The sequence below is a fragment of the Babylonia areolata genome, chromosome 16 (genome assembly GCF_041734735.1).
Source record: "Babylonia areolata isolate BAREFJ2019XMU chromosome 16, ASM4173473v1, whole genome shotgun sequence".
Classification (NCBI taxonomy): Eukaryota; Metazoa; Mollusca; class Gastropoda; order Neogastropoda; family Buccinidae; genus Babylonia; species Babylonia areolata.
In genome coordinates, this window is record NC_134891.1 from 23,435,816 (window position 1) to 23,438,315 (window position 2,500).

At 39.1% G+C, this 2,500-nt stretch overlaps 2 protein-coding genes across 4 annotated transcripts in view; one reads left to right on the top strand and one right to left on the bottom strand.

The window, feature by feature from the left end:
* The window catches only part of LOC143291244 (chitinase domain-containing protein 1-like), a 212,568-nt gene that overhangs the window by 92,939 nt on the left and 117,129 nt on the right, over positions 1 to 2,500 (top strand). The gene's annotated exons all lie outside the window — the stretch shown is intronic.
* Positions 1 to 2,500, bottom strand: part of LOC143291241 (uncharacterized) — a 46,042-nt gene that overhangs the window by 21,618 nt on the left and 21,924 nt on the right. The window contains exon 1 of one of the 3 annotated variants that reach the window (XM_076601028.1): positions 136 to 511. The exons of the other annotated variants lie outside the window; for them this stretch is intronic. The gene's annotated coding sequence lies outside the window, so the exon portion shown is untranslated. Of the gene's footprint in view, positions 1 to 135; positions 512 to 2,500 lie in introns of those variants that run through there. 3 annotated transcript variants of the gene reach the window in all.

A 2,500-nucleotide genomic window follows, 5' to 3' on the forward strand; every position in this document is an offset into this window, starting at 1 on the left:
CCCTTCGAGCGAAACCGGAGGGTTTTTTTGGTTTTTTTTTCTTCTTCTTCTTCTTCTTTCTGGGAACAAAAATGCAAACATGGCAAACTACAGATAGGGAGAGAAGAGGTCTGGGTGTCTGCTCTCCTTACTTACTGACTGTTCGCCCAGCGAAGTCCTTTTATTCTGTGAGCGGTGCGTTCTTGCTTTTCGATTTTCTTTTTGTCCGGTTGTGAAAGTAAAGTGGATGTTCTTGTCAACGACACATTTACTTCTTCTTCTTCTTCTTCTTCTCTCTCTCTCTTTCTCGCTCGCTCGTTCTCTTCGTCCGTCAGAAAGTCGGTCAGTCAGTGTGTTGACCTTTGTTTTCTTCTCTCAATCTCTTTTTTTTCTTGATTGTTTTTCTTTCTCTTTCTTTCTCTTAGAACTAGTTGTTCTTTCTCTTTCTTTCTCTTAGAACTAGTTGTTCTTTCTCTTTCTTTCTCTTAGAACTAGTTGTTCTTTCTCTTTTTTTCTTCTTTTTTTTTGGGGGGGGGGTTGTTTTGTTCCTTGCGTCCTTCTTTCTTTTGTCGCTGTTTTTCTTTCGTTTTTTTTCTTTCTTTATTACTTGGTTTCTTTCCTTTTTTCTTCTTTCTTTCTTTCATCTTTTCTTCCTTCCTTCCTTTCTTTCTTTCTATCTTTCTATAATAGATATGGCTGTCTTTTAATTGTCTTCTTTCTTTCTTCCTTCCTTCCTTTCTTTTTTTCTTTCTTTCTATCAGAGAGTATGTCTATATAACAGATATGGCTGTCTTTCAATCGTCTTCTTTCTTTCTTTCTTCCTTCCTTCCTTTCTTCCTTTCTTTCTTTCTATCAGATAGTATGTCTATAATAGATATGGCTGTCTTTCAATCGTCTTCTTTATTTGTTTCTTTCTTCTTTTCTTTCTTTCTATCTATCAGAGAGTATGTCTATAACAGATATGGCTGTCTTTTAATCGTCTTCTTTCATCCTTTCTTTCTTCCTTCCTTCCTTCCTTCCTTTCTTTCTATCAGAGAGTATGTCTATAATATACATGGCTGTCTTTTAATCGTCTTCTTTCTTCCTTTCTTCCTTCCTTCCTTCCTTTCTTTGTTTCTATCAGAGAATATGTCTATAATATATATGGCTGTCTTATTTCATCCTTTCCTTTCTTTCTTTCTTTCTTTCTATCAGAGAGTATGTCTATAACAGATATGGCTGTCTTTTAATCGTCTTCTTTCTTCCTTCCTTCCTTCCTTCCTTTCTTTCTTTCTTTCTTTCTATCAGAGAGTATGTCTATAACAGATATGGCTGTCTTTTAATCGTCTTCTTTCTTTCCTTCCTTTCCTCTTCCTTCTTTCTTCCCCTTCCTTCCTGTCTCCATTTAGTTCTCTCCCTGCTCTCCCTTCCCTCCCTCCTTTCTGTCCCTTTCCTTTTTCTGACAGGCTACCTTGCTGCGCGACGACTAGAGGCGAGGATCACACAGGTATCAGCCAGGTGTAGCTAAGCGGGGAGGGCCAGGAGGGCCTCACCTTGTGTTGACCGATCAACAACAGTGAAAGGGAAGTAAGAGAAAAACAAAACAAAAAAAACAAACAAACAAAAAAGCCAACACCCACAACAACCACAAAACGCGTGTCCCAGGGGAACACACACTGCACGGACGTTCTCCGTGACCTGACATGACAGCAAGGCTACACCAGGAGGAGGGTCGGGGGTGGGGGGTGGGTGGGGGGCAAGGGGGGGGGGGACCCCCACCCACTAACAGCTCAAGATATATAACGAACCTTCATTTTCTTCTTTCTTTTCTTTTTTTTTTTTTCTTCTCTCATCCCCATCGATTTGTCATCATCGTCATCGTTATCGTCATTGTTATTATCATTATTATTATTATCATCAACATTATTATCATCATTATTAATATTATTATTATTATTATCATCATTATCATAATTATCATTATTATTTATTATCATCGTCAATATTTTCTTGTAGCAGTAGTAGTAATAGAAGTGCACGAAAGTTATTTGTATTTTATATTTCTTTTTTATCACAACAGATTTCTCTGTGTGAAATTCGGGCTGCTCTCCCAGGGAGAGCGCGTCGCTATACAAACAGTGCCACGCTTTTTTTTTTTTTTTGCTTTTTTTTCCCTGCATGCAGTTTTTTTGTTTGTTTTTTTCTATCGAAGTGGATTTTTCTACAGAATTCTGTTAGGAACAACCCTTTTGTTGCCGTGGGTTCTTTCACACGTCCGCTAAGTGCATGCTGCACACGGGACTCGGTTTATCGTCTTATCCGAATGACTAGCGTCCATACCACCACTCAAGGTCTAGTGGAGGGGGAGAAAATATCGGCGGCTGAGCGGTGATTCGAACCAGCGCGCTCAGAGTTACGCTTTCTACGAACATGTTAACCATGTCGGATTAACGAGGTCTGGTAAAACGAGGAAAATTTATTGAGAAAAGAAATGCTCCCTGGACAGGGCCAAGTATATTGTGTCGACTTACATGATGAGACA